Below are 21,190 nucleotides of genomic sequence, written 5' to 3'. Positions count from 1 at the left end.
GAGAAAAGATAAGCATGAGGGTAGCGCAAAGAACCTCTTACTTGGGCCAGAGATAGCATTACTGATGGATCAAGATGGGAGGGGTGCAGAAGAGAGACGTGGTAATAAGAAAAGATGCATACAGAGAAGTATAAGTAAAAAGTTCCTAACTTCCCCCTTGTGCACTAAGGTGGACCCTGGACCCTAAAGCCTCGATATATTGTGATGGCACACTCCTGAGCAAGATTTTTTTAGGCTTCTTGTAATTCTATCCTTTGAACATACACTCTGCAGGGCTGACAAAGTTGTCAGCTATGAGCAGGTCACAACGCATCTCAGAAATAGAAGGTGACAGTTAACCCTATTCTAAACAGTTTCCCAAGCAATGAGGTCACACAGAACATGTCTCTACCAGATTCAGCAGCTGGAACACCATGGGCTTGATCATTAACTGTGGCTTATGAAATAATGCTTTCCTGACCTTTATGTATGTAAGGTGACAACTCCCTTTTTTGAGAAAGTGTGACATACTAAGGAGAAAGGACAAATACTCAGATGCTGTCTGCATCTGTCCCCTTCTGTCAGCCATATTTTAAAGAATTAAGCACATATATTAAAATAATAAAGTGGGTCAAGGCTTTTTTTGGCCTTGGGAATTTAATGAGAAATGAGACTTGGTTTCTGCTTTTGAAGAAATGGATCCTTATTAAACAAACAGATATACAGGAAATTCAGTATACCACCCTTTTTATAGAAGTTTATTCTGTGTCAGACATTATACAGATACCTCATTTAATCTTCATACCAATGAAACAAAGTAGGTTTTATCATCTCGATTCATAGTGTCCTAACACACAAGCTGTAAGTCATAGAACTAACACCTCAACAAAAGTCTGTTTCATTCTACATTCACTCTTTATTTATGCTCTCCAATGGATTCTCATTTTACTTAAGGGAAAAGCCAAAGTCCCTACTATGACCTAAACACCCCTATTATTATTTTCCAAATGCATATGTACCACCCAATCAGGACATGTGATAGGACTGTACTCCTTGATTCTTAATTGGAATCCACCCAAGTAATCAGTTCAATCCAATAAGGTACGTACATAAATAATACGTGTAACTCCCAGGCTGTGGATAGCATTGCCCATGTGAGACCCAGCAGGGATCTCTTTTTCTTCTTATGCCAAGGTTCCAGCATTATTACAGATGTGGTTGCTCCATCAATCTGGGCCCTAGGGTGAGGATATGGGAGCAGAGGCCCCTATTGGCCCATGGTGGGCATCAGGCTTATGGGAGAAGTCATTGAGATCCCAAAGTTTTTGATCATGGCATCATAACCTAGTCTCCTTTGATTGATTCAGATGCTTTTTTAACCTTAATATGTTAAAATTTACCTTATATAGCTTACTTAATTATCATGGTGTATCCTCTCACCCACACTAAATTGTTAGCTCTGTGACAACCAAGCGTTTTGCCATTTTTGTTCACTATGGCATTTCCCATGCCAAGAATACTGCATGGCTCATATAGATCAATAAATCCTTGTTGAATGAATGTAAGAACAAAGCTATCTCATTACCCCTATCGGTGTGAGAGAGTCAAATTCGGAAAGAGAAGAGGCTGATTCCAATTAAGGTTGAACTCACGTTTCCCTTGTCTGACCCAGTTCTTGGCGACTGCCTGCAGCATTGTGGGAAATCAGTATATGCTTGCTGAGCTGTTACAATAAAAAGCTTCCACTGTGGTTTTCATAACCAACCGGCTCACCATGCACACATGCATTAGTAGTTGCTCAGCTCTCCTGCTGGTGAGACCTTCATCCATCACCCTGAAGGTCTTAGTCACGCCTTAGTCATGCCCACTGGCTCAGCTCCTTTCGGCTTTCCCCCAGGGACATTTCTCTTCTTCCTCTATGTTCACCCTCCTCTCCTTTAATTCACACCCCACTCAGGTGCGTCTTGGACATGGCTGCTAAAGTGACTCCTGCCTCCTTCAGAACAAAGCAGCTCTTTTTGTCCCTATGTCCCTGGAGGCATTTCCCCCAGATTTCAGCCTCAGGAACCTGTTACAGACAAATAAATATATCTGTCAAAAGATTCTAAAGGAGAGACATGCCCTTCTTGCCAAAATATTGGTTTGTACTGGAACTAACGCTGACTTCTGTTTACCTCTGAATGAATGTGCTTTTAACAGCTGTCCATTTAGTTGCCTTTCTGACAGCTAAAACACACAATTCCAAATCAAAACTCATCTCCTTCTCCTCCTGAATTTCCTATTTCGGTGTGGAAAACCACTTCCAGGGATGAAAGATCTTTTTATCCAACTTGCTGCCTTCACCTAAAGCAAGGACGTTGAATGCCATTTGCAGCTGTCACCTCTGGATCTGAGAGCAGGGATCTCAGAGAAACAGTACACTCTCTCTCTCACACGTGTGCGCACACACACACACACACACACACACATACATAATCTCACATGCTTGGGCGGCTAGTGAGTCTAAAATTTGCAGGGCGGGCCAGCAGGCTGGAAATGCAGGTAAGAGCTGACATTGCAGTCTGCAATCTATAGGGCAGGCCATGAAGGTGGAAACTGAGGCAGGATTTACATGCTGGAGTCCTGAGGTAGAATTCCTTCTCCTCTGGGAAACCTCAGTTTTGCTTCTAAGGCCTTTGACTGATTGGATGAGACACATTCTCAAGGGTAATACCCTCTATTTAAAGTCACTGATTGTAAATGTTCATCTACAAAATACCTTCAACCAACAGCTGGACTAATGTTTGCCCAAACAGCTAGGCACCCTGGCCTAGCCAAGTTGACATGTAAAACTAGCCACCACATCTCTATATTCCTTAATCCATAGCAGGCATTATTAATCAATCACTGCGCTTTCCCAGATAAGTTTAGATGAGGCTTTGTGATTCCTCGTCTAACAACACTGTTGCCAACCATTACCAATGGATCAGCTTCGGCAAGTGAGTTGGAATGCATCTCTGGCTTACACTTTGAAAAGCACTTCTAATCATTTTTCTCTCCCGCTGAAATGGCTCCTGTCATTGCTTAAGATTCCTTATGCAAAGCGTGTTTCGCAGAACATCTATCATACAAGGCAGTCTGTGAAAGAGATTCTGTGTTCAGAAAGGTTTATAACTGGCACCGTGACTCTGTCCAAAAATGTCCAAGCACTCCTATCAGAACAATTACATTTTGACAACCCAGCTTTTCCAGAATGTATTTGACGACTCATTATTGTTAACATTAGACTCATTAGCAATGAGGAGAACATATTTTGGGAAATGCTTATCACTCAAGGCCTTTCCGTGTGTGATAACACCTATTTTTCCAAACCAAAATTCTTTGAATCAAGGTGTTCTTTGAACATCCCTAACTATCTACATCCTGCTTGTCCCTCAACTTGTTCAATTAAAGCATTTCCGCAAGACCTATGCCCGCATCTCCTGTGGCAGAAACAATGCTACGTGCTCAGGGAAACTTCTCCTGTCCCGGGCACACAGAACATTCTCCAGCACCCTTCCCAGTTACTTCGGGGCCACGTTGTCGAGTCTGTCCACTGGAACAGGAGTGAAATGACATAAGTCATTTTCAGGTCTGGTTCTCAAGCTTCCACTGCATCCTGTGCTCACTCTCTCTATTCCCAGCTCGCATGGTGAGACACAGAGGACCCTCAGAGGGTAGATCCCCATGATGCGAGCAGCCTGTATCCAGAGTCACCGCTTAGAACAGAGCACTACCTGGCCCCAAGAGAAACTGAGGAAGACATTTGCCTTATGTGAATCCAAGGATATTTGGGGGCTATATATCACAACGACTAACATTAATTCTCTTCAATTCCATAAAGCCTAATCTATGCCTTGGCTGGAGTACACGTTTTCTCTCTCAGGCTCCCATAATACTCGGGCACACTCAGAATGCTTATCACTTTCTCTCTCTCATTAGAATCGTTTATGTTGCTGTTTTATCTCTGTGCCTAGACTTTGAGCTTCTTGAAGGCAAGATTCATATCCATGTTGTCTCCGTGTCCCCTGCCTCACTTGGAGAGTGAACGGCATGTGGTAATCATCGATGTTTGTGGAATGAAAGATGACATGTAGGGTATTCACATTCTAACAGAAAATCTCATCGTAGTAAGACGAAGCTACATGTTTTAAGGGAATTTAGGACCTATAGCATTTTGTTGGGACTGTCTGTTGATATGCTGATCAAATAAACTCACACACATCTTTATATAATTCTTCAGTACCTCTTGGTGCAGAAAGCCAGACTGAAAAGTAGAAAATGCTGAGGTTTTGGAGTTAGAGAGTGCTTGGCTGAATCCCAATTCTGTTCCTCATTCCTCTGACTTTGGACAAATGACTTTACAATCCTAAGCCTCAGTTTCCTTGTCTTTAAATACAATAATCCCTATCTCGTGGGACTGCAAGGTGGATTAAATGAAATCTTGAATGTGCAGTACCCACAGGGGCCCGGCAAATGGCAGCTCTCTCCGCCAGGGCAGTTGCTGCTGACATGTCAGCAGGGGCCATCCTGGCCGGGAGAAGCGTGCCAGACCCTGAGGGAAATTGGATGGCTTTTAAAGCACAGTTGATTAAATATGATTTTGCAGCTCCTGCTGAGAGACGAGCAGCAAGAGAACAGCTGTGTTGTTTTATTGGGGAATCAAGGATTGAGTGTCACATGAAGTCCTCTTAAAAAGGATCTAAAACTCGTTATTGACGCTACTGAGCAGTTTGTTTAGTAAATGAAATCCTGTCTCAAAGAGCTAGGGCTAAATGGTGAGGTCCAAACAAAAAGTAAATAACACTTTTCTTTCCTCATCGATCCTGACAGATTAAAACACACGTATCAGTGTGCCTTGCAGCTTCAGTCTGAGCTAATGCAACATTGATGTGACTCCCATTCTCAGTGGAGAAATGACCAATTAGAGCACAGAGTGGCCTAATCTTTGTGACATAAACATATTAGAAATGGGAGTCCCTAGCTGGCCATTTAAAATGGCAAAGAAACAATGTATTCCTGTAACTGCAATCATTATTCATTTGGAAGCTGTTATGGGGAACAGACGGTGGATGAAATGGAGACATAACTTTCTGAGATCTGTTTTCCCTCTAGAAGTGTCAGGGAAATGTGGCAGAAAGTAGATTAAAGACACCTGGGTCCAAGTCCTGGTTTGTGCACTCCGCCATCTGAGATAAACCCTAGCCCCTCTCTGGGCCTCAGCTCCCCTGACGTAGGAAAGAGTCACACTGGGCAACCTGTAAGCCTTCTGCAATTGCACTAAGTTTAATATCCTAGGATTCCCTTTCCTCCACTTCTTGAGCTGATGGAGGGAAAGATGGACTTAGAGGTGGCCTTTGGTCTGGGAGGAAAATAACGAGACCCTATGGTTCAGTTCTCCATGAAAAGATAGCTGTCAAATTTTAAGCAATCGAGTGGGACAAAAAGATGATGATTTTTAGCTCATTGAACTTCCCCGTGCCCCTGAACGTTGTTGTTCACAATTTCCTGCATACGCAAACACCGTGGCAGGAAGGATTCTGAACCAAAACCCCACACATCTTGTCTCCAAGGATGAGTGAGAGCCAGCGTGTACTGAGTGTACATGATGTGCAGGCACTATGCTAGGGGATTCGTAGACTTTGTTTCATTTTTCCTCACCACAGCTATAACGAAATACAAATAGTATGCTCACTTCACTAATTAGAGACAGGAAATCAGTCGCCCAAGTTCATGGGAATGGGGACCGCGCTAGAATGCAAAGCCAGCTACTTCAGTTGCTCTGACAGAGCAGCTGTTCTCCTCTTACGCCTCCCGGTGTCCTCCATTCATCCCTTCAAGAAATGTTTGCCAAAGGCCTGCAGCTGACCTGGTGCCTGGGGTCGATTCTGGGGCGAGACAGAGAGAGGGGCTCCTGTTCTTGGAGAACTCCTCTTCCAGCTGAGCGCAGCAGTAAACAAACAAAATTATCAATAGAAATGTTTATGCAGACAAGAATAATAAATAATGTGCAGACAGTAACCTTAGAGTAAATGTAAAGGGGAGCGGTGGCTGATTTATATTGGGTGAAGGTGTGGCATTTAAGCTGAGACCTTGGGGGAAGTACTCAACCTCTCCAAACTCCACGTTTCCCATCAGCAATGGGATTTCGGAGAGGAGCAAACGGGACTGTGAGGGTTAACAGCTGAGCATCCAGTAAAACTCTTGCAAATGCAAATGCAAGAGTTTAACACCCAAGCAGTGACTCGCTATCTGAGGCGATTCTGCACTTGAAAATTTAGATGTTCCTCAGTGTGTGACTGAACCACAGTAGTGCTATGCTAGTACAGCTACTACCAATAATAACAACAAAAGTGTACTGAGGGCTTTCAGGGCTTACTGTGTGCTAGGCAGTGTTCTCAACACTTTGCATGTATTAAATGATTCGATCCTCTCAACACCCTTAGGAAGAAAACACTATTAGGAGCTTTACTTTAACGATGCTGAATCCAAGGCTTGTGGAGGTTAAGTCGGTCAGCCAACTTGACGCAGATAGCAAGTAGTGGAGCTGGGTTTTGAACCCAGGTGCTCTGGGTCCCGAGGCCATGTCCTCAACCATCATGCTTTGCTGCTTCATACATAATTGTCCTTGAACCCAGATCTCCGAAATCCTGCCAGAGTGAATAAAGATGCTGTGGACCCCTGTAGCCCATGCACTATTCGGTGTTGGTGACTTGGGGATCGCAGTGTGGAAGGAAGGTAATCTCTCCGGAGGGCAAATGCATACATAGCATTGCATTTTCTCCCAATGATTTGAGGTCCTCCCAGCACACTTGGGCTCTAAGACTGTGCTTATAGGGGTGCCCAACCTTTTGGCGTCTCTGGGCCACACTGGAAGAAAGAGTTGTCTTGGGCCACACATTAAATACATTGTGACACATTATCACACCAAAAAAATCTCATAATGATTTAAATAAACTTACAATTTTGCGTTGGGCTGCACTCACAGCCATCCTGGGCTGCGTGAGGCCTGCAGGCCGCAGGTTGGACACCCCTGCATGAGAAGCACGTGATGGTAGCAGCAAAGTTCCCAAAGCAGTGAGTGCCCCGCCACCACAGGAATTCAAATACAGGTTCAACAACCTTTCTTCAAGAGCCTTGTGAAATGAACATTGACCATGAACCAGAGCACTGGCATAAATATCTCTTGGATGCTAAAATTCCCCCTCCCGCAGAGATTATGCGGTAGAGGGCTCCTCTGCCTTTCTGCGTCCATGGGTGGAGGAGGAGGCTGCCCGTGAAATGACACTGCAGGGCCTGCCCGCTTCCAAAGTACACAGTCCACGCATGCCCGCTCCTCTCAGCCTGGACATCGCTGCTCCTCTGACTGAAGGCATACAAGGCTTCGGCGAGAATGGAGTTGCGATCTTTGGGAGGAGGTGATTTATTAATAACAAGGAGCAAAGCTCCCAGCCTCTACATCAGGTGTTTCGGGCCAGAATTAAACAGAGCCCGAGGAAGACTTGCTGGGGCAGTGCGAGGGGCACGAGGGAGGTGAAGGTCCCAAGTGGAAGCTGAGGGTAGAAATTAGGGAGCTGGAAGTTAAATATTTCGGAGTATTTTATATTTTGCCTAAGGCTACTCTCATACCTCTAAAAATATCCCTAAACCATAGGAAATGTTTTCAGATATAAATTATAATTGGGGGGGGGGGAAGCAGAGTCAGGAAGAAAAAAAAAAAGAAAGTGCCTTATAGACAGTCCTGCCCATTCTAAAAGAAGGATCCTTGTATTCACGGTCCAAGAGGGTGGGGAAAAAAAAAACAGCAGTTATATTTTCCACACATCCAGGAAGGAGTCCAATTTATGGACTCGGACACGTGGTTCAGAACGAGGCTTTTATTTTCTTTTATCTGTGTCAGTTCACACGTGTCCATCTGCACAGGGCTGTCAGAAAGAAAAATGAAGGCTGGCGTAGATTCCTGGGGCCCCAGGAGAAAGGGCGGGCTCAGCAGTCCGACAGGCTGAGCCCAGAAGCTCCTTTTCCCTGAAAAAAGGGTCGGACCAAAGGTGATCTGTGAAGAGCTGGCTTCACGAGGGGGCGCGCATGAGCAGGCTCACAGAGTCCGGGAAGAGAAAAGAGGGACCCCAGGACCCTAAGTTCCCACTCAGCACTGAGGGCGGCGCTCACAGCAGAAACTCGGAGTTCTGAACTTCCGTTCTGTGGGTAGCTTATTTCCACCGGAGGGATCAGCTTATCGAGCCTGCAGCAGGAGAGCATGAACCTGACTTACACCTGAAACGCAAGAAACGGCACTACAGTGTGGTGAAAATACATAAAACAGATGGATTCTAATTCCTCCTCTTCAGCGTGGCCAGGTTACTTCTACTTCGTGAGCCACCCACACCATCTATAAATGTAAAGTAACAGGGCAAACTTTATTCTCATGGTGTTTGAATGGGATGATGTAAATCGTAGGTAATGCCTAACACAGTATAAATTTTCACTTAATGCTGTCATTATTAGTGTTGTTTTTGTAATACACATAAATTTATATTTATGCTTATATTTATATTTATACTTATATTTGTATTTATGGCTGGGAGAGATGTCTCTTGCAAGTAGCCATTCTGTCTGCTTTTGTACCTTCAAATCCAAATGTTAGAGGTAGTCTCTCTGAATAGGTTAATTAGGGAATGTCACCTTTGGATCGTCATCAGTCAGTGGCTGATGATCAGTATCCACTTATGGCCCAGTCAGGGGCACAAGGACAGCCTACAGAGGCTTGCATGAATTAAGACTGTGGACATAACATCCCAAAGAGAGGAGGCCTTAGACTGATTTGTCCAGCTCATCATCTGAACCGACAATGTACCTAACCAAAAATCTTAGCAGAAACCCTAGGCATACCTGGACTCTCTACATAGCTTGGGAGCTCATCAGTAACAGGAAATCAAGGGTAAAAGAAATATTCCAAATGGAATGGTCACCATTAGCTATTGGATATCTTTATCATAGATTATTAATGCTGTATCAAAGCCATTTTGCCCTGCCCTTTTATTTTCATAAGGGAAATCAAAGTCTAGAGGAAGAAGGGACTTTGGAGAGTCATACAACGATTTCTTCTTTATTACCCAAACCACTGTCAGCTTCAAGGCAAAATTCTGAACTTCCTCTGTACGGATCTTCTTGCATGGAAATAATGTCCATGTCCTCTCCCTTGTGGCCCCCTCATTCTCAGTATCTGTGCTATTCATGTGGGACTTAATTATACTTACTCATTGTATGCAGAGAAGTATTCTTGAACACCGGTGACAGGCCACATTCTGTATGCAGAGACTAACAAGAAAGACGCTATTCTTACCTTTAAGGAGCTCACAGTCTAGACCATTGCTGTCCACATGAAATAATGACAGCCACAGACCTCATTTTAAATCCTCAAGAAGACACTTTTAAAAAGGTAAGGAAAGAAAGATGAAATTAATTTTAATATTTTTGCTTTACCCAATGTACCCCACATATTTTAATTTCAATATGAAATTATAATACATTTATTAATAAGACATGTTACCTTGTTCTTTATACCAAGACTCTCAAGTGTGTGATTTTTACACTTCCGGCACATCTCAGTTTGAACCACTGCATTTTAAGTCTCAAGATCCACATGTCATTTATGGCTACCATATTGGAGAGCCCAAGTCTAGATGTTAAATAAACAAGCAAATCCCTAAACACAGAGGTAGGTAGGTAAATCAAGGGTTTGAAGAGGACAGATTATGGGTCTCTAACCTGGTATCATGTGTGTTCATGTGTGTGTGTTGATATCTGCTTGCAGGTACCTGACTGTGTGTGGTAGAGTTGAGAGACAAGTTCATTCCAGAGTTAGGGAGGAGACATGAGTTCATTGGAAAACAGTTTTCAAAGTTTTATTATTTAATAATATTTTTATTGAGATAGAACTCACATACCATGAAATTCTCTCTTCTCAAAATGTTGATACTTAATCTAAATCATAAAAAGTGATATCATTTTTTTTAGACAAGTCAGGGGCAGACTTCCAGGTTGAAAGAACAGCATTTGCAAAAGCTTACGTGCATGATTCAGTATAGCATCTAACAGTAAATTAAATCTTGTTGTAGTTGTGGTTGGGTGGTAAAATGGAAGCTCAAAAGGCAGTAGGAGATGGGGCAAGAGGAGGCTTTGCACATCTTCTGAGGCAGAGGAACTTTGACACTAAGGCAATGAAAACCCATTAAAATTGTTTGGTTGTGAAAGTGCTAAGAGATTGGGACCATTGCGGGAGGCAAGGCCAACAGCAGGAGGGCTTACTACTGTCGGCTTCATTTGTTTTGAGAAAGGAGCTGCTATTTGGTCTGTCTTGTATTTTAACAAATGGTACATTCCTATGTTGTATCAAATAGTGTGGGGGGTCTCCCAAGGGAAATGAGCATTTTATTATGTCTTTTGGTTCATTGTTCTCGGTTCCTCTAATTCCTTTAGATGTTTTTCAGTGCTAATCTGTACTGTGACCAGAACAAGAAAGGCTTAATTCATACCATCTTCTGAGGACAAAAGAAAAAAGCAAGTTTGTAATTTAATAAATACAGTCAAAGCTGACCTTTGAGATGATCATCAAATATCTTGTAGCGTAAAATTTAGTCCTAGAAGCTTGCCAGGGACATTGGATAATATGATACCTTGATTGTTCTGCACATGAAGTCCTAGGCATCCAGCTTCAAAATGCATGTCCCACGTCTTTCCATAAAAGATAAATTGTGGAACCCATCCTTCTAAGATGCTAAGATCATTAGAATGACGTCTCATACAAAGCGGTGGCTCAGTAGCTGGGCTCAATATAGTGGAGCTAGCTTCTGAAATGATGAATTATATGAAAAGGAACTTGGGACCAGCCAGATGGAAGCTGTTGCCTAATGCTGTTGTCGTTGTGGAAGAGCTGCTTAAAGGGAGCCGTGCAGTGAGCAAATCATGGAAAACTTACCCCAGAGTCAAACTCCAGCTCCAGTCTTGATAAATAGCAAAACAATATGTCCCTTGGATACTACATCCTGTAAACAAACAGCACAAACAGGCATGTCTAAAGTGCATGTGTGCGCCTCTAACACACTCTTGTCCTGCCTCAGTTTTGAATTAGCGTTTCAAATAATCAGAGGAATTAGCTAAGTTGTTTGGGTAATCTCTTGAACAGTTTAGTTTTCATCATGAGTAGCTGAAATGTCTCTTGTTTTTCTCTGGGTTCTTGAGAAGATAGCAAGGCACTGAGTGGTACTCACGCCGGCTTTGTGTTTATCAGCTTGGCGAATTTAGACAAGGCACTTTCTCTCCCAAAGCATCAACTTTTCTATCTGGGCAATAAAACATTCACACTTTAATATCCCCTTAGGCTCTAAGAATGATCTGCAGATAGTTATGGGTCAGATGATTCAATCAGGCTAAGAGACCTCAGATTTATTCGATCTAATAGATGAAAAGTTTGGTCTTTTTTATTGTATTTTGTCCATCACCATTTATCCCCCTCCTACTTCCTCCACCTGCAGTCACCACACTGTTGTCCATGTCCATGAGTCCTTTTTCCTTTTGTTCTATCCCTCCACCCCCAACCCCTCTCTAGGTAAATGTTGGTTGGATTTACAGAATGTTGCTTCAAGATAATGACATTTGAACTTAGACTCTCTCCTGCTGGAAAGAATGGCAGTATAAAGCTTAGTTTATTGTTTACCTTCTTGTTGGAGAACTGCCATTCTTAGCTGTGCATTGTACATAAAATCGACTCACCCTCAGTTCCAGAAGCAGGCCCTGACTGACATGCTAATCAATAAAGCTCATCTACTGGCCTGGTGGTCAACTTAGAAGCAGGCATGTGACTCAGGTTAAGCCAATGAGATGCAAGGAGGCCCATGCTGAGGACTTCTGGGAATGAAGCTTTCTCACACTTTAAAGGGAGCTAATGAGAGTCAAGTTCTTTTTATCCCTGCTTATGAATAAATACGCAGGCCCAGATCATCTGGCCACTATCTTATATCCATCTCATTTTCTAAGATGATAACAGGAAGGTAGAAAGCACAGAAAAGAACCAGACAGCAAACAGGCCATTGGTCATAACGTTGAGTCACTGGAATGAGCTTTACAGAAAGTCTGCCTCACCTCTCAGCTGTTGGATACTACCATCAACGACTTCCCTTCATTATCTAAACAAGTTACGTTTATTTCTGTTACATACAACCAAACAGCCCGATGAGTCCAGTGACGAGGACAACCTCATACCTGAATGTCCTTTCCCACTTGTCAAACTCCATGGCCCCAACTATCTCCTCTGTTAGGAAAATTTGTCTCATGGACAAATCCCAGACACTTTAGCAAGTCTCTTCACGTCAGACAGAGCCCTGTTTTTCTTTGTGTATAGAAGGCAATGCTTAGCTAGATAATAAAAAGCAGTTATGCAACACCACAACTGATTCCAGCTAAATCTGTGTGACTCAGCAGGGGCTTGGGCAAAACTGTGCTTTGTTTATTGGTAATTGTCTAACAATCTACACAAAATAGACTGTTTCTGATCTGAGTATTGAGGGGGCTAAATGAGGTCATTTAAGATTTTTTTCCAAAAGACAACTTCCGTGAGATTTCAGCTGTTGACCCCGTGCCATATCAAGTCAGGGTTGCCAGATTCAGAGGCTTCCCACGTGACGTTTTGACTTTTTTTTTTAGTGTATGGCTAATTGTTTTTGATACTATCAGAATGCTTTTTGATTCAATGCCCTGAAGCTGATAGCCTGGGTCTGAATTCCAGCTCTGCCACTTCTGGTGATGCATCCTCCCATGAACTCAGACTTTGTCTCTCTGTGTTGTTTTCTCTTTTGTAAAGTGAGGATAATAGAATTCCCCCCCTCAAAGGGTCTTGGATGACCTACAAGGCTGTCAAGAGTTTCCTTTTGTTTGCTTTTCCAACATCAGCCCTTGCTACACCCAACCATTTATGCCAGCCTGCATGCATTCCTTGCCATTTCCTACGTGGGCTGTGCTCTTGCTGATCCCAGGTCTGTATAAGCCATTACCTCTGGCTGAGATGCACGCCTGCCTGGCTGATGTTTACGTGTCCTTCAGGCCTCAGACAGCCTATCCTCTGTGCTCTGCTTCCCCCCAAAGAGTTAGGAGCCTTACCTTATAATCCTTCCCTGCCCCAGTGCCACCTTCCCATCTGCTGTCTATTGAAATTTCCTGCCTCCTTATCTAATTCTCCACTGGAAGATTGTGTTCATAAAAGCAGGGGTAATCATTTGTTCATATCTAAATCCTTAGCACTTAGCATAGTGCTTGATCCACAGTGCCCCCTCAAAAAACTTTTGATTATTGCATGAATCAGCTCTGGGATCTTGGAACCAGTGAAGGTGTGGTTGACAGGAAAGAAGATACTGTTGGAATCATCAGCTACTTCTGGTCACAGAGGCTGGAGAGAACCTAAGAGATAACAAGTTTCAAGGGAATCCCAGTAATCAGTTCGTTTAAACTAAATCCCTGCTGTTTGAGTGCCTGGCTTAACACCATAATTCTCTTGACTATAATAACTTCCTAAAAACCCATATGCTCAATTGCAAACTCAGGAAAAAGGCTTGGCTTAGAGTGTCCTAATTTAATAATCTGTCTCTCTGACCAAATTCCATACCAATGAAAAGAAGTGGAAACTTGGGGGAAAAATTTAGCCTTCGGGGAGACGAGTTGAAAGAATGAGTAAAACTTTCCAAATTTCCATGAGTTGTGTAGTGCTTTTTTAGGTATTTACTGGAAACAAACCTCTCCAACTTAATTGTTTTAGAAAAGTCACAATCTGAATAGCAAGCTAGCCTGCATACATTACAAAATGTCATTTTCTTCTGGCTTCAGTGAAGTCTAGGAACAAAGCTTAATTGAGCATTTACTATGTACCCAAGAAATAGCATCATTGAGTACTTTATTCTATACATGAAATGCCTTTCATAATTTATCTAATTCTTCCCTTACAACAACTCTATGAAGGAAGTATCATTTTTTTAAACCCTTTTACTGAGGAGAAAAATGAGGTAGAATGAGATTTAGTAGCTTAGATCTGGGACTCAGGCCTGGGCGTTATGGCTTCAGAGATGCCCTCTCAACAAGTTGGCCATGTTTCCTCACTTGCATACACATCATATCATTTAACTCCCATAACTACCCTAGTAGGCGGTTACTCTTATTTTCATTTTATAACTAAAGAAATTACAACTTACCAAAGAAGATTGATAGAGTGCAAATAAGCATATGAAAAATGATCCACATCATATGCCATCAGGGAAATGTAAAATAAAAAAAAACAACAAGGTATGACTATATGCCTATTAGAATGGCCCAAATCCAGAACACAATAACACCAAATGTTGGCAAGGATGTGGAGCAGCAGGAACTCACATTCATTACTGGTGGGAATGCAAAATGGTACAGTCACTTTGCAAGAACACCTCATAGTTTGTCACAAAACTGAACATACTCTCACCGTACAATGCAGCAATCACGATGCAGCAAGATATGATCAGATCACTGGGGAGAAGTGGGAAGGGGCCATAGGAGGAGTTTGCCAAGGCTATGGTAAGCAGTCCAGGACGGGGTTGGCTGGGAAGCTGAATGACTCCAGAGCTCATGGAATTATGGGTGAGAAGATTCGAAATAAAAGAAGTACAATCTCGGGCTCTCAGAAGGGCATGGTCTCTCTCTCTCTCCCCACCCCCACTCTCTCCCCTTCCCTCTCTTTCCCTCTTTCCCCCCTTCTCCCCCGTGCCCCTCTTTCTCTCCCTCCCTCCCTCCACCCCTCCTCAAGGATGCCTGGATGACTGTGCTGCAGCGGCCTGCATTTTCCAGTGCATGGTATTCTGGATGGGAAGGAACTCCAGGTACAGCCTAGGATGGCGCTGGCCTGGCAGAGGGTGGCAGGTTTATTCTTTGGGTGTTCTAGAGGGCACAAGCTCTGTGGCAAAAGCCTCTCTGTCATTCTTGAAAAACTGTGTAACTTTTGTGTCTTATGTTGTTTTGGTTTATAAACTAACCCTATAGAAATAAGAAAACTAAAAAAAACGAACGGGGAAAAAATGCCAGAAGAACTCAGGTGTTAGAGTTTAGCCTTAGTTAATAGGTTGAAGTGATTAAAGTTCTAACTAAAGAATTAAAGAGTTTAGCCTTAATTGATAGGCTTAAGTGACTAATGCATATTATTAGTCACTGTTATTCCAAAATTATGGATCTTTTGAAAAAGACTCCTTTCCTTTATCACCAGGAATTCCAGCCTCTGGAATTTTGCCCAGAAGGTGGCAGTGGGCAATAGGACCCCAGCTTGCTGTTTGAAAGCAGCAATCATGACTCTGGCTGGATCCTAGCTGCCTGTGGCTGGTTGACCCCCCAAGTGGGACTGTGGGTTCCCCAGTCTCTGGGAGCTCCTCTGCATGACCACGGGGGGTGCCAGCCCCCTAAATGTGCCTGGCTGGTAAAAAGGAAATGAGTCTGGGAAAAGGCCATGAAACAAGGTCCAGGTGAAACCTGGAAAATGGGAAAGCCATTGTGTGGGGACCATGGTTTGTGAGATTGGTTGGCAGATGTGCTTGTGAGCACTCCTTGCAATAATGGAGCTGTGGATACCAGTGTTCTGTATGTGCTCTCGGGTTTCCTGGCACGCCGTATCCCTTCCTCAAATGAGGGGGAAATGCTTCAGTACTATATGGCCTTTGACTGAACCTCAGTCCATGTCACATCCGTCACTCACTGGTGCTATACAGCGTCTCATCACAGGAGTTAAGCAGGTCAATATTTTATTAAAAGAAAAAGAAACGTATGAGTACTTAAAAGTGGGCTATTAGAGGGAAAAGGAAAAAAAGATACCACTTCTGTCTCTATATTGAAAACATCTGGCCGAGGAGACTTCTCAAATTTTGAAAAAAAAAATGACCTAATGCTAGAAAGCCGTAAGGTTGGTGACATCTGGAGACATGTCTGAATCCTGTTCTTTTCCACTGGAAAGTGTGAGAGTACGTGCATGTCTTTCTACACACATAGCCATAGTAAATTTTAAAAAAAATAAATAAGAGGGGAAGGAAGGAGGGAGGAAGGAAAGGGCATGGTTTCTACCTCCAAAATGCAAAACATGCTTCGTTCTGCTCCCAAAGCTCTAGTAAGGCTCAGGGTAGCCCAGGAGGGATATGTCTGTCACAGATCCCTTTAAGCAAATCCAAGTCTGGAAATTCAGCCGCCTCCATTCCTAGAGGGACTGTCAAAGCCCCACTATTTCAGCAAAGTGTCCTTCCATGAACAGGCGGCCCTGTGCCTGCTGTTTCTAAGAAAATCCCCTCTTTGAAACAAGAGATTAAAGAGTAACCTCAACCCAGTCAGCCCTTATATCATAAAACTGGCACCTCAGCCCAGACAAGGAAGGACAGAGTTTTACGGTGGGTAAATAATGGAATGGCTTTATCTACCCAGGCCAGCAACCGTCTGCTCAACTGGTGAATGGAAAGCCCTCTGACGTGGAGACCCTGGAGAGGCGTTCCTTGAATCCCAGGTGGTCTTTTAATTAAGTTGAAGAACGCTTCCAGTCTGTTTTCCCCCTCAGATGGCACAGTCACAGAGAGAAGAAATACATCCTGGGGGGGGAGGGAGAAAAAAAGTTCACATCCTTGGAGAGTACTGTGGGGCCTTCAGTATCCAGGTGATCCTGGCTGATGCGCCTCCCTTCCATCTTCCGGAGAACTAACATGTATTAAGTCACATATAAGTTATGTATGTGCCAACTTACTTACCCCCATTACAAACCTACTGGAGACACATTTTTCACTCCGTTGGATGGGACGTTCAAACCCAGGGAAGAATTTATTCACAGCCACAGAGGAAGTCAGTGGCAGAGCTTGGATCTGGACCAAAGTCAACTCGCTTCCAAATCCACACTCTCTCCAATATACCTTAAAGCAGGAAGAAAATAAAATTAGAAGCAAGAGTCTGAATCTAGCATTAGAATCTGTAACTTCTAGTGGCAAGATCAGAAGAACAGGCATTATAAATATGAGTCTAGTCCTGGCTTTGCCGCTAGCATACCATCCCCTTGGGCCAGCACCGAATTCCTCCAGGCCTCAGTTTCTAACTTTGAAAGGTATGAACACTGGATTTGCGTGAAGTCTGCTGGCTTCGTAGGGAATAGTGGACAATCGTGGGGTAATAATTACTGGATAATTCCTTTGCTAACATAAAATGGTGCTTTAATTATTACATTTTTGGTACCCTTAAATCCAAACTACAATGCCTCTTGTGTAATAGAATATATTGGCAGGTGCTTAGGTTTTGTTGTAGGACACTTAGAGAAACAAATGTGTGCTGGACCACTTCCTACTCTTCCTCCAGCTTTCTCACCTATAAAATGGTGTTTTGTGAAACTGATCTCACACGTTAGTGGGTTAAACGGGATAATATAAGTAAAAGCTTGTGCAAGTGCCTGGCACGAAGTGGATGCCTCTTAAAGATTAGCTAAGTGGGGGATACGGGAGGATTGTAAAATTGGAGCAGTTATCTGAGTCAGAGATGGAAAGTCTTTTCAGACTGAAGTTGTAAAAAAAACCATAAAGATATTTCAGAAAAGAAAAAATATGTGCATTGGAAATACATTTTTCTCTATGCATTGTAGAATTGATACTGTGATCCAGCTTCTCCAGGAAGAACTCCTGTAGTTATGGACCCTCTTCTCAAAGGGAGCCTTCCTTTGTCCACACCCCCTCATCACTGCTCATTCTGAAACTCTCAGGCTGTTCTGGGTACGCGGAGGAGGAAACGACTTTGGGATTGCTCTCAGCTTGCTTCATTTCAGCATTGATATCTCACAGGCAAATAGAGGTCAGAGCCTGGCTTCTGTTATGTATTTAATAAGATGCTCAGAGGAGGGGATTTATCTTATTCATTTCTACCCACATTCTTCAGAATGGTAGCATACTGAAGAGTCTTCCAGCGGTGCTCCACTATCAGCACACGTTTGCTTTCACCTGCGATGAAGAGTTCAAGTGCCCAAAGCAAGCATGAAGAACACGCTGTGATCGCCTTGTCTGGTGTAGGTCAGTGGATTGAGCACAGGCTGCGAACCAAAGCATCACAGGTTTGATTCCCAGTCAGGGCATATGCCTGGGTTGCAGGCCACAGCCCCCAGCAACTGCACATTGATGTTTCTCTCTCTCTCTCTCCTCTCTCTCCTCTCTCTCCTCTCTCTCCTCTTTCTCTCTCCCTCCCTTTCCTCTCTAAAAATTAATAAATAAAATCTTTTAAAAATTTTTAAAAAAAGAACACGCTGTGATCTAGCTCACTAGTGACTTCTACAGTCTCACCCTGGCCATGCCTCTGAGCCAACACGTGTGCCAGAGAAACCAAGCTATTGGCAGTTGCTGAACACGCAGTTCTCTTTCACAGCTCCTTTTCTTTCCCCTCTGCTCACCTTACTCCCTCCAATTGCATTTCCTTCCCTACAACCACGCATCACCTTGCACGCCTGACAGGAGCCTTCTCACTTTGGAGGGCACCCACCACGCTTCCTCTCCTCCAGAAGGCATTTCCTGAAAACTATCCCCTGGTTCCTGGTCAAATTGACTATCTCTGTCCTTTTCCCTCCCAGGGAGTCCACTGAGCTCTCACTTACCAATAACACTTCAGTAGTACATTTTCCCCGTGTGCTTATTGGCTCCTTAAAGCACTGGTCGTGTACAAATTTTCTCTGTATCCAGAGCCCAGCAGAGGGCCCAAAGCACAATAAATGTACAGTAAAAGGATCTAACTTATGTTCTTGTTAAGTATTTACTGGCAACCTGTTATGTGCCAGGGACTGTTCTAGAGGCTGAGGAAACAATAGCAACACAGTCCAGACGCGTGCCTTGCCTCCAAAGAGATGGTCAACTAATCACTCAAAAATGCTCAATTAGAGTTATGACAGATGTAAAGGGGAAGTGGAAACAAACCTATGAGAGACCATTCGACATAGTGAGGGAAATAAGAACCTCCCCTTAAAAAGTGATATCTGAAGTGAAGTATAATTAAAAATCATCTGGTAATCATGAGATCAGGAGAGGGCATAAATAAATAAGGTCTCCAGGGGCCCAGGGCAGGGTGCTTTCTCCCAATTCTGCCTCAGTTTCCCCATTAGCATCATGAGGGAACAATCCCCCGTGATTGTGTATTCTCCCTTAACTGAATGTGTATTTTCTGAGGATGAAAAGAAAAAGTGCCTTTGATGTGCTCTGCACAGCCCTTGGCCTAGAGCTCCTGCTCAGTAAATACTAATGCCCTTAATCATCCTCGCAGTGATGCTGGATGCAGAGCATATGGCGACCTGGTGGACTAACCCAAGGCACTGGCTCACGCTGACACACAGTAAACTCAATGGTTCCTCCAAGCAGAAGGGTTGACCTTTTTCTGGATATACCCTCTAGGTTTATTGTGTTTATTTGTCTGCTTATTTTATTAGATTGAGATTCAGGAGGTCTAGATTTTAGCCCTCAGTTCCTCCAGTGTCTTACAGATAAGTCCAGAAGTTGAACATGATGATTGATGTTTCTTTCATGTGGACTTCTCTCTTTCTTCCTTCCTTTTCTTCATCCTTTTCTCTCTCTTTCTCACCTTCATCACTTCATACTTGGTGGTATGTCCAGCCATACCTACTGTGGGCCAAGTGCTGGGCTAAGTACAGGAAATACAGGGATGACTGAGACAGATATGTCCCAGCCCCCATGGAGCTCACGGATGTGACACGTACCTATGGGACTGCAGTCGGGATAACTCAATGAAGGAAATCCAGTTACTATGGAAACATGTAACAGAATTTCAATCTCATCTACGAGTTCAGGGAAGTTACATTCCAACCACATGCTAAGGATGAATAGGAGTTGTCAGGAGAAGGGTTAGTGAGCCAACTTTTCCAGGATGAAGGAATGGCATTTGCAAGGACCTTGAGGAGTGGAGAATGCCCTATTCGAGGGACTAAAAGGTAGTGGTCAGCCTGGCCGGAGAAGGTAAGAGTAGCCCCTGAGGAGGCTAATGAGACAGACCTGGTCATGCCAGCCTCGTCGGCCATAGTAGGTCATTTTTACTCATCCTAAGAGCAGCGGGAGCAACATGCTCCTGAGAGCCCTCCGTCTACTCCTCATGTGGAGTAGGTGTTTTTTACTTCTCGAATCATGTTTTTACTTCTCAAGAAGCCCTAGCAATAATTCACAGGAACCATTTCCTTCTTTTTCCTGTCTTCTCCCACCCCTGCCTAGAGTGCCCCACCCTAGTTTTTCCCCTGCCTCCATCAACAGGGCATAATTGTTAGGAGTCCAAGCTCGGAACATTGCCTTGGGGCCTGGGGTTGCAGCTGACACTGCCTACCACATCCCTGACCCAAGGGTAAATCAACCATGAATTACTGAGTGAAGCTCGTCCACTGGCGGTGACCTAGCGATGCAGTCACAGTGGGAGAACTGGCCCCTGAAAGCAATCACGCCTGCCCATCGAGGAACAGCTGAGTCAATGGCCCCATTCATGGGCCTGCCCACCCCTCCCAGGCCTCCTTCCCTCCAGAGATGTATGGCAGGATGTCCACACATGCAGCTGTCAGTGGAAAACCATGCAGTGGGTAGGGTAGATGGAAAATATCTTTCTTTTTGCAAATTTATGGAAAGTAAATATTGCAGTCCTCCCCCAAGATGCTAAATATAGCAGGTAACAGATCCTCTTTTAAAACTAAAAATGCACATTGATTCTCTTCATACAGAAGGAATAGCAAAAACACAGGTGACAGGCAAATCTGCTATAATCATTGAGTATTGATTCAAAGACCAATTCTTTCTAGCTAGACCCAGAAACCACCCATGCAAAGGACAGAGGCACATAGTCTTAACCCGGAGCTTAGTACTAACAACAAGTTCACACGCGTGGCACATTCCTCCTGGGCTCTAAATCCCACCCCAAAGGATATCCCTCTTCCCTAATGGCAAATCCATTCCCTTTTGTACTTGCAGCCTTTAGTCTCAGTCCCTCCAGGCATTAATGGTGCTATTTGATATTAAGGAGATAAAACAAAACTTTAATAACAATTAGTAAACATTATTCTGTTCCCAGGATTTCTGTCTCAGCATTACTGACACTTTGGGTCAAGTAATTGATGTGAAGGCTACCCTATACATTGCAGCATGGTTTT

The sequence above is a fragment of the Phyllostomus discolor genome, chromosome 3 (assembly GCF_004126475.2).
Source record: "Phyllostomus discolor isolate MPI-MPIP mPhyDis1 chromosome 3, mPhyDis1.pri.v3, whole genome shotgun sequence".
Lineage (NCBI taxonomy): Eukaryota > Metazoa > Chordata > Mammalia > Chiroptera > Phyllostomidae > Phyllostomus > Phyllostomus discolor.
Note: the sequence above shows the minus strand (reverse complement) of the source record.